Source organism: Chiroxiphia lanceolata, chromosome 3, assembly GCF_009829145.1.
Source record: "Chiroxiphia lanceolata isolate bChiLan1 chromosome 3, bChiLan1.pri, whole genome shotgun sequence".
Taxonomy (NCBI): domain Eukaryota; kingdom Metazoa; phylum Chordata; class Aves; order Passeriformes; family Pipridae; genus Chiroxiphia; species Chiroxiphia lanceolata.
This window is the reverse complement of record NC_045639.1, coordinates 83,770,923-83,782,452: the sequence shown is the minus strand read 5'-3', so window position 1 is coordinate 83,782,452 and position 11,530 is coordinate 83,770,923. Positions and strand designations below refer to the sequence as shown.

At 38.6% G+C, this 11,530-nt stretch overlaps 1 long non-coding RNA gene across 2 annotated transcripts; it reads right to left on the bottom strand.

The window, feature by feature from the left end:
- Positions 1-200: 200 nt before the first annotated feature.
- On the bottom strand, positions 201-10,012 carry LOC116783590. Of its 2 annotated transcripts, XR_004355752.1 has the most exons (5): positions 9,902-10,012; positions 8,351-8,518; positions 7,037-7,126; positions 2,259-2,369; positions 201-394 (listed from the first exon to the last, which is right to left on the bottom strand). It is a non-coding gene; the product is annotated as an uncharacterized LOC116783590 (long non-coding RNA). The 2 variants fall into 2 exon arrangements; XR_004355753.1 differs by lacking the exons at positions 7,037-7,126; positions 8,351-8,518; positions 9,902-10,012 and adding an exon at positions 2,616-3,415.
- Between the last annotated feature and the right edge of the window lie 1,518 nt (positions 10,013-11,530).

The following is an 11,530-nucleotide window of genomic DNA, read 5'->3' as shown; positions in this document are numbered from 1 at the left end:
CCCCTGTAAAACAGCAAGATATTTGATGCACAAAACCTTTGGTACTCCTGGCTGAAACTGGGCTACATTTACACCTTTCCTCCCAAATCTCTAAAGAAATTAATCCCCACCCTGAGTCATAGTAAACTGAACATGCAATGTGTTCACTTCTAACAAAACTGAGTGTTCAACATAAAAAGTGCTCAGGAATGTTTTGTCATAGGAAAAATTATACATTTTATCCTGGTGTCTGTTTGCTCAAGTTTAAAAAGGACGTCTGTTGTCTGGATGTACATTACATGTACAGATACTGAAGTGCTCAGTCATGAGGATAGAGTTTTTTCAACCATGGCTGCATAATATATTTTGATCCATCATATCCTCTGAAGTAGGTTTCCATATCAGGATGATGCACCTGAGAAACATAGAAGCACCAGAATTGGAAATAAATACAATCTGATACGTAAATAAATCATCAAAGTTGCTACAGTTAACTTTTTGAAAACTCCTAATGAATTTTTCATGTACATAGAGATACTTTCAGTGGGATTTTTTGTGCACCTAAACCTAATTTCTGTCATCAGAGCAGCAACTTTCTTCAAGTACTCTACCAGTGTTGAACATACCGCATGGGATGTTACACGCTAGATTTACACCAGCATCAGTGTTTAAAATCAGCACTGTTTCTTATTGAAGTAGTTCCCACTCGTGTTGCTGTTAGAACTATTTGTAATTTCTTTTAGCTGGATCAGTTACCTAATCCAATGAGGCAAGAGGAACACAAAAAAGCAGTGAGGGAAATGGTGAGGACACACCAATGTGATGGCCTTAGGTACTGCAATGTCCAGCATGAAGACGCAAACCCACAAAGGGCAATCCAAGTTACAAGCCTTGTCGTGATGCAGGAAGCCCACGGTGAGCTGCTGAGAACTGTCAACTGGGAGTTATGACAAGTCTAAGCATTTTCTGGTCACTCCTCTCTTCAGGAAATTACTGTGCCTATTAGGCTGTGGGAAAGGCTGGATGAGGGCAATCCACAGATCTTTTGAACTTGAACTATAGGCATGATTCACAATCTGTAATTAATCTCAGCTAGACAACTTTAAAATACCTGGTTTTGTGAGCTTTGTGCCATCAGTTCCCCTAATAATCTGTGTGGAGAATTGACCTGCCATGCAGGTGAATAAAGGGCTAGTTTCCACAAGATGAATATTTAAGATGAGGTATCTATTTCTCCCCATGGAATATAAAAGAAACTGAAGGTAGCCAGCTGAATGACATAATGAAGGGTTATTTTTTTAGACACAGAGTGGACAGAAGCCAATTTTAAATACTTAGGACACTCATGTAGGATGGTGGCTTTTCTGCTTCTAAGTTCAGGCATGTTAACACATTTTGTGTATCAATGCTGGCTAAAACAGAAGGACTAACTAAGGCTTCTCCCAAATAAAAGAGGTAATTGTGTCACATTGTGATTGAGGGGGAATCCTTTATGGGCAGCAGTTCCAAGAGAGAGCATGGAGAGTCTTTAGGCCAGCCTGACTTACGTGATTCCTTCTGCATCTCCCAAAATGCAGAAGATGTCAATTCGAATCTCATCTGACTAGACCGAGCATCTCCCGTTAGACGAATGATTCACCTACTTGCTGTTATTTTAAACACAGAGACTAACTACAGTTTAAAAGAGGGCACCACAGCAGCCAGGGCTTCCTGGCAAAAAGCCATTGGTATGTGGCATGCATACCTCAAGGTTGTTTTCTGGATAAAAATCTCAAAACTAGTTTAAAAATCAGGTATGCCTTGCATAAGATGGAAATCAAAAGCTACTCCAACCATGATACATAAAGCAGATATTTTGGCTCCTAAAGAGTTTTGCAGTTAAGAAAGGAGACATTCTTCAGCAGCTGAGCAGGAGCTGTTTGAAATGCAGATTTTTCAGAGTAGCATTGAGAAACCAACATACTTCACTAGATGCATCAGAAATCCTAAAACAAAAGTCTGTGTCTGCAACAGCCTGTACATAACAGAAATCAAATTGCTAAAACACTTTAAAAACTCAGCAGTTGGATACTTCATAATGGGTAGTACTTGAGTTTGGTCATTTTTCAGTTTCCAAAAACCCATGCTTAAAAGTACAGCAGTAATTTATTCATCTGCTTTCTCTATTAGTTTTCACTAACTTTGCAACCTAGGTAGTATCTATTAAGCCAAAGGTCATCCAACTTTTTAAATATACAGGATAACAATCAACTTGCAACTGAATAAAAAATAAATACTACCTTTAATCCCATAATAATTGTTATCTCTTCCTCAGAAACATAAGCTGTAGATTTGCCAAATCCATTTGCTTTGTTAATTAGAATTCAACAGTGAGGAGTATTTTTTAGATCCTGTAAAAATAGAAAGAAAATAAATAGCCTCAAAGAGAGATGCTGAGTAAAGATTACGTATTATAATCAGTTAACTCTCAATAGGCTTACAGAACCTAAATCCACTTGATATATACATACAGCCAGTTCACTTTTATTATTTTACCAGGGTCAGTTTGGAAAATTAAATATAAAGCAATCAGAACTGCAATACACAAAATTCTTGCCACATCTGAAACATTTTTTAAGAGTTAAGATTTTATTAACCTTTTCTCCTGCAGACCTTGTAATATCCCTGCTTTTTGTATGTAGGTCCCATGACAATCTGTTATGACCCTTCTTCCTTCACAAGTGGCAACAGAACTCCAGAGAGGAAGAGGCAAATTCAGAACATAATGCCACCTCCAACAGTCGTAGTCCTGACCCTGGAGAGAGCTAAGGCAACTTCTACGTGTGTATATATATAAATCTTCCATCAAAGAAGTACCTATGAAGACAAATCCTGGGCCAAGGTCCCACCATGTTCATTGCTATCCATAAACATTCCTGCCCAAAGTAACCCAGAATCTAAACACAAAAAAGTGATGGATGAATACAGACGGCCGGAGTTTATGAAGCAGTCAGTATCGATCAGTGTGACAGGCACTGGCCTCTGTTCAGCAATTTAGTAAAGATGTGGAAGTCAGAGGAAGGCAAGGAAAAGCTGGGCTGAAAGCCTGGCTGCTGTTTCAAGGGGATTTGCAAGGACCAAGCTTAGTAATTGCTGCCTAGAGGTCAGAAGGCATTTTGCATAGCTGATGCATGGAACGTGATAGGTAAAGGCAATTAAAAAATACCAAAGCCAGCAAAAGACACATTTAAACCATGTGCCATTGCTATTGAAATTGAAACAATAAAGATGAACACAAGGCCACTGAGAGAGTAGAACAATATAAGGTACATAAAAAGAATAAGTGTCTGCTGAGAAATTCTTGGGAGTTCAGCTGGTGACAATGCCACTGAGAGCAGAAAAGAAAGCAAGGACACAGGTGTTTTAGGAGCCAAAGATGAGCAGGAGTTGGATAAAATAACAGCAGTGATGGAACCAAATGCACAAAACAGGACTGAATATCTGTTCCCAGCTGAACATGAATTCTCTGCTACAGACAAAGTTTTTCATTTTTCCCTCGGTTTCAGGAAATTTCCTCATGATTAGTGTCTTCCTGCCACTTAAGCAGCATGTCAGTGGCATACAGAGTAGGCAGCACTGTATTACCAGATCAGCACTGTCAACAAAGATTTAGCATCTGATTGTTCAAGGACAACAAGTACTTAGGCTAGAGAAATTCAAAAACTTCAAGAATTCTAACAAAAATGTGGTTTTAAATAGATTTGCACTCCAAGTATCCAGCTAACTGAAACTGGTTAAAAACAGACAACTACTTGCATTTCTTAGGTGCAATGAAGATGTCACCAGTTATGGATGATCATATAAAAGATTTAACATCCTCTCAACTTTAGTAGCACAGCACAAGAAATCCATTCAGACATAATAGGTTGACACTGCTACTTTAAATACAGCCTGTGTATTAAAAGTGAGTAATTTTAATTTGAGATATGTCCAGTAAAATCCTGACCAGTGAAGCTTAACCAACCAGTGGTGCAAAAGCCAAGCTCTACTGGGACTGCAGCACAAAAGCAGTGGAGGTACCGCTCAGCTGCAGAAGTGATATGGGACTCTGGAGTATTTCCCAGTAGGATAGCAGGAAGGAGGTCTGAAACAGTATTTCCGAGTGTTTTTTTAACCTGAGTTATTCTATTTATGTATTAATAAAGTAAGAGTTTAGTACATTCAAAAATGTTTCCTTGGAGGATATTTGGGTTGAAGCCATTCTTCTGGAGTGTCAGCTGTTACATCCTATCCAACAATGACTCCTGAATAGCCAAATCTTTTGTGACTTATTACCTGTCCCACATGGAACTGAACACATTCAGGCTTTGGACTATGAACTTAGTTGATTCTAATTTAACAAAGAAAGAGACTTAACAAGGATAAGAGTTTGATCAACATTTAAACAGAAATTCTTCTGACTTCTACCGGAAGAGAACTGACAAGATGAACTAAAGGAAAACAGGTGCTTTTTTTTCTCCCCCAGAATATTACTATGATATTTGAGAAAGCAGCATGCACTAAGGAAGGTGGGTTTCTGTTTGTATGCCTTTGATATTACATAGGGGACTTAACAGGGTTTTGGAAATCATTAAAGGTGTGTGCATTTGACAATTAGTTAAGCCTTATATACAGTATTTTACAGTGCTTACACACAGTAACTGCTTGGGACATTAGTTTTTTCCAGGTTAGGTCACAGAATTCTTCTATTCAGTCTGATTGCAGGGAACTTTTTTCCAGGAACAGACCAGTCAATTGTTTCTTTTTCCTTTTATGAAGTTGATCTAAATCAGTTCATTTGAATCAAGTGAAAGCTGTACCACTGTTCATATGTCACTACAAAATAGGCACACTCAGATGTATTCAATAACATAGATACATGTAATATATATCATATTGATACTGATACACAACATGGGGGAAAGGCCTTGGATTTTACGTCTTCTGTTTTGCTTACTCATGTTTAGAGAGAAGAGAAAAGAAAAAAAAGACTACTATTTACAAACTAAATAGAGAAATCTACTATAGAAGACCTTATAGACAATAATAACACAAGCAAGATCCAAAAGGATTGCGAAGATTCCAATACCTGCAAAATAAGGATGGGGCTTTGCTTCATTGTCACCACTTTTAGTTTTCTCTGTAGTACCAATTCCTAAAAAGTAAAATTAATAACCCAACTTTCAAACAAGTTCTTTTGAAAGGTCTTTAGAAACTGAGTTTCAGTAATAATCAGAAGGCCACTAATCCTATCTTAGCTGTTTATCTGAAGAGAGGAATACTGCAAAACCTTTGACACAAACTTCTTCACAATTTGAAGCCTGCATAAGTGTTTTACGTTGAAACTACATTTAAGGAGAACACAAGAAAAACAACTTTGTTCCAGCAGGAAAAAACAGTATGAATCTAATTTCTTTGAATATGTAACTCTACAGTTGCATTAGAATTTCTGTATTAGAGGAAAGAAACACATTTATTTTATAGAGGTGAGCAAATACTATTCTGAATTCTAACAGAGTGATTCTTCAGAATCTTTTGTAAAATCTTTAAAAATTGATTAACACTGGTATGGACAAGGTGTCTGGCTATAAGTCCCAGCTTAAGGCTGCAGTAACTAGAGCTTTTCCTTCTGCACTAGACTGAATTTCTTCTGAATTTGAAGGGCAGGGGCTAGGGAGGGATGTCCTCAGAAAGAAGAAATGGCATGTTTTCCATTGCTATTGTGAAAAAGAGAAAGGGTAAAGAAACAATGGGCAAACTGAACATTTACAGGGTGGGAAGCTTTCAAATACTCCTTCTGCAGACAATGTAACAGCAACAGTCTATGAACAGAGGTCTTTGGGTTAACATTCTCCACCTATACTACCCAGCAATCTGTTGGTGCCAGAGAACTAGAGGTTGTCCTGGTCTCCTTCCTCTTTGATGGTGTCCACCACTGTCCCTCTTTCAGTCTTACTCCCTTTACCTGCCTGGAAGGAAGTGAACGCAGGTTCCATAACTGTGCAAACAATGCTCTTTTAAAAAAGTTTTCATTTAGCTCAGATGTGTTGGAAGACTTAAGGTTGACAAATACCTTTTAACAGAAAGAGGAATGGGCAAATAGCTTCACTTGCCCAACTGCATTATTAAAAACAGCAGCTCATATGGTTGGTTTGGAAGGTCTCAAATGCCATTATTTTTGGGATAACCAATTATTTATAACATATTCAGAAGAAAAGCAGCTCCAACTACATACAAATAATCAAAGGATCATTTGGTCTTTATCTTTAGATACGCATGGAGCTTTCCACAAAGTTGCAAAGCAATATATGGTGAACCTAAGAAGAGCACAGTTTCTGTTTCCAGGCATAGACCATTCCCCTAAGTTTTGGTGGAAGCAAAACTAAGTCTGGATCCTCCACAGTTCAGAGGACTTGACATCCTTGATTATTGTACATAGATCAATAATAAAGGATCTTTGAAGGTCCAGACAGGGTAAAATCTGCGGAGTATTTCTATTGTACAAGAATTCAGTTTCACAAATATGCTGTTCAAATTCCCAAAGAAGCCTATGAACAGTCTTCTTAAATTAAAATGGTGTGTATATATAAATGGATGTAATTTTATTTTTTCTAGACCAACTCACTGTCACATGACCAATAATCAAGATTCTCCTTCCTCTTAAACTCACAAATTTTTCGCCTGTGTTTCCTAATTCAATTTCAAGTTTTCTTGAACTACCATATAGTGCATATGACATCCATCCAGTGTGGTAGGATCTCATCCCAAAGCATGTAGCTGCTTACAAACATTAATGCAGTTAGTCATCCTGACTTCACAGTCAGATAAATTTAGAGGAAAAGATGTATAAAATTACTGCCATGATTTACGTTTAGCTTCGCATGGAGTTCAAATTTTTATGTTTGTGTAGAAAACAGGCACAAGGTTTTCAAGTTCTAAATCAGGCTACACAAGCAAATGAGAGATGCTTCCTCTTTGTCATTTTTTTCCCCACAGCATACCTTCCTGTTAAAAAGAAACCATGTATGTAACACCCTACCTTGCCTTCAATAGCCACAGCTTTAAATGATTTGACCATGCATCCAGACTCAAGTAAGGTCTTGTAGAGCAGCTCCAAGAGGCAGTTATCCTTTAGTAGTAAAAATTGTCATCATACTGGTTTTAAAACCTTCTCTAGTATTTTTATATAGCTTTTTAACTTTAAGGCTTCTGTAGCAAACAGGAAAAAAGGGTCAGTGACTAGGAACAGGTTCTCCTCAAGATTACTATTAAGATTGCAAATGAATATTCTCTCAATCATCACTGGTACCAGTAAACCATATGTAAATTTTCGAAAATACCGTTTTTCATTATGAGATTTCTTGTTTCCTCTACTCAGACCATAGGAATTGCTAAATTGCATCAGATTCTGCAGTTTCAACTGTTACTTGAGAAGACTGAGCATCAAACATTCAAAAAATGGTGCATGTAATCAAAAGACTATTAAAAAGAGCTTAAATGTTTTTGCATAAATTGAAATAGTAAGTAGTTGACTCATGCCATGAGGCCTGAAAATTATTTAACTCTGGGTCTTTACACACAAAGCCAGGCCTAGTTCTTTTTTTAATCAGGCCAATCTTTTGCTCTTATTACTTCATGTATTTGAGTTCCACAGATGAACTACACAGCCAGTGCACTGCACGGGCCGCACTGTTAAAACTAAGTCTCTCTTTGCATGGTTCATTTTCAAGATACTAACATTTGCCCATGGTTACCACTATCAAAAATTTAGATCTGATGTAATATTCTCCATTTTACATTGGAAGATGGATGTGTGAGGCTCTGTTAATACATAACGTTTCTAATTCATATACAGAATGGCACTCCTTACTTAATTCTATCATTGTGACTGCCTTAACTAATTCACTATGAATAAATTTTGTTGGAAAAGAGTCTGTACTGAGTCATACTGTGCAAGAAAATCTTTAACGGTCAAAACATGATGGAAAATTAGAAATAGTGTTACTCATCAAATGCTTCATTTTCCCCTTTTGAAAGGGACATAACCCACAGTAATGCATATTGGAATATCCAAAGCAGAACGAAATTAAGGCATATTCATGCACTCGGACTGTAACGATTTTTGTGGGAAAAAATAATGGTTGCTATTCAAATTTGAAGGACATCATTAAACAACTAAATACAGTTCCATTAAGCCACAAAAATGTCTGAGGTATGATTTGAATGTTGTTTTGGTATAGGAATAGCCAATGTGTCCCACCCACACTCCAGCTTTCCAGGACAAAGGGTCATTGGGGATGAGAAAGAGAACTTTCTTATAAATAAATGCAGCAGGGAAGGAGACTCTTACAACCTCTCTGTTATTTGGATGCATTCAACAGAGTCTGTTCCATACCACTGGGATATGAAATATTGTGCAGGAAGAGCAAACAGCAGCATGTAAACCTGCAGAGCTGCAGCTGCATTGATGTGAGGCATTCCAACAGGAAGTTTCTTCTAAGACACTTCCCTGCTCCCTACTCTGAAAAGAGAAGAAAAAAAAATAAAAGAAAATACATAGCTGTGAGCTTTGCTAGCTGTGTAGTAGTTAAAAGTTTCCTTCAGATTGTTTTGTTGATTCATAACATCTGTACTCAATCATTTCAGTTACAGCCAGAGCACACCTGAATTAAGCCCCTTTAACTGCATTAAATCTGAGGGTACTTATAAAAATTAATAGAAGACCGAAGTAGACAGCTTCACAAGACCAAGAAAGTGAAAATCCGCTTTTAAGAGTTACACAGACATTTTTCATTGTTAAACAAAAACCTAAAACAAACAAAAACCAAAACAAACAAACAAAAAAAAAAGGAAAAGGAACTGTGAAGTTGCATAGTTTCCTAATTTGCAGTAAAAAACTGTTCTCTGTGAACAAAATTTATTGTGCTGCTTTGTCATCTAATTAGGTGTATTAAACACGTCTGACATACCAGATTGATGGCCTCAAGAATAATCTATTTAGATTCAGTGATTATTGCACATCTGATAGAACTAAGGGATATTTCTTTCAAACTGAAGGCACACATAGCATACCAAGTTGATAACATGTGCCACAGTCCCATCACTAGATTAGAAAAGGATTTGACATTGACATTCATTCCACAGGCACATGCCATGCCATAGCTGTGTATTAAGATATTTATGACTCTTTCCTTCTTCCCCATCAAATTAAGATATTCACCTTCACCTGAGGAGCACATTTACTGTCTTTTTAAGTCTGTGAGGCTTTTTCAAATCAGAACTAAAGACTTTCTGAAATTTAAGACTTGTATCTTTTACGCTGTGTTCTCATAGTGTGCAGGTTTGCTGCAACATTCAGAGTCATCTACACGTACTCTGTTCTCTAGGAGTGGCTGTTACAGCTCCTACTCTCTATTCTAGTGCAGTACTCAGCCTGCAAGCACCATCAATTCATTTCAGTTGTGTCTGAGTTGCTTCTAGTTCCTGCTATCCTAATTTATGTAATTTACAAAATAATTTGGGTTACTGTAATATACACAGCACGTGCACATGAAAAGTTAGATTTATGAAAACTGCCTGGAAAAAGTAGCCCAGATCACAAAACAATGCCAAAGGAGGCCCAAAGAAATTGTAAGGAATATGAAAACGTCTTTGTGTGTGATGAAGCATTACCACGAACTGTAACTTTCACTTCTGCATCACCTGCTATAGAGCCAGCAGCAAAGAAAAAACAACTAATTTTAGACATCATCAGTAGTTGTACATGTAGAGTAGTCGTTTATCCTTGTACATTGAGGGGGGCGGGGAGGAAGAGGCACAAATTAGCTCAACCAAATACCCCTGCTAGGCCAGAGGGCTGGACAGGACCCGCGTGTATCGCTACCGCATTGCCCAGGGCACTTACACAGCACGACCGTGCAACTTCTGCCGCTGCAGGTCTTCCGCCTGTTTCTAAAATCAGCTTTTTGAGCGGCCTGATCCACCAGACAGAAAGAATGCGGTAGCAGATGTAGTGTTATCCCGGCCCGAGAACCCCAAAGAAATAAAATACTTCCGTGCACATTCCGAGCACCCGAAGATCCGTCGGACGCGCGCTGTGCCTGTGCCCCCCCAGCCGGGGCCGGGCCGCAGCCCCCTTGTGCCGGCGCTGCAGGGCAGCAGGGGACACCCCCTTCCCGGACCCCCCCTTCCCGGACCCTCACCCAGCGGCACCGGCAGCGCATTCCGGCCCGGCCCCTGGGGCAGCTCCGGGCGGCGGGGCCGGGCCCCCCCCTCCAGGTGTGACGGGCGGGGCTGCCGGGGGCAGGTGGGGCCTCTGGGGAGCGGCGGGACGGGCTTCGTGCCCTCCTCTGCATAAAGGTGTGAACACCTGAAATGAACCGGGAGAGCGGTTACTACCCAAACATTAAGGTGCCTTTCAAAAATACAGAGTAAATCAGATTGCAAGACCAAGATGCTTCTGTTACAAAACAGGTTATTCCCCACGTGCTTGAGCAGAGGTTTTCAGTGCAAGAGCCAGAAAGAAAACTGTGTGCTCTGTCATTACTCAGAGGTGGGCAGAGAAGAGGCCAAAGCCAGAGGAAAATTACAACATCATAAATTAGCATGCAAGAATAAAAAACCAACCCTGACCATGAGACAATTTAAGATGATCTGCCCTTTCACAAGACAAAGGTTATGTGAATTTTCTGACAATTTTCCTAAATAATTTAACCTCTCATTTCCCTTGTAACTTTATCCAACAGAAGAGTTTAGTATTAACACATATTTTACAACCTCAAACCCTTTAAAAGCATTAAACAGCATAAAAGTTTTGAGTTCTAGATATTTAATCTTTCCCCACATACTTGTTCATTCAGAGTAACTGATGTCAGTGAAGGACAACGGTACAAACTGCACATACACTCAACTCCTCATGTTGAGATTCTAGTTGGGTAAAAATAGGCAGTGTATTAAGAGGCAATCACTAATTAATGACTTTTAAGTAACTCTTTTTTTAAGTTTTTGACAACTGTATTCCATTTCTTAGCAGTTTATGGAAGCTTACACCGCTTTCCTTAATAATAAAGAGAATTCAAATTTTGAATGAGGTGCTTGAATTTCAGAAAAATAACCCTACTAGATTTCTCTGCTATAGAATACAAATACAGTCATTCCTTCTAGTATTTTGATCATATTCTAGCTAGGTTTGCATTTTAAGTTACAGTCTTTATTGAATATCCTTGTTCCAAGTCAAATTCAGAGATCTGAGACAAAACACAAATTAACAGATGAGGCTGCCTGGCCCTTGAATGCTAACATTATTTGAAGTCAGTACCTTCAGGAATATGCCTCTGCAGAAATCTGATGCTGAATGAATTGATTACCTGCCTCTGCTCTTGTTCCCTCTTTCTCTTTTTTTTTTTCTTTTTTTTCCCCCACTGATGTATCTGCAAGCTAAAGTAAAATGAAAGGCCGACAGGACCAAAAACCTCCCTGTTTCAAAGACAAGAAAAGGAATCACAAAGGAAATTTGTATGGTTGTTACTAGACT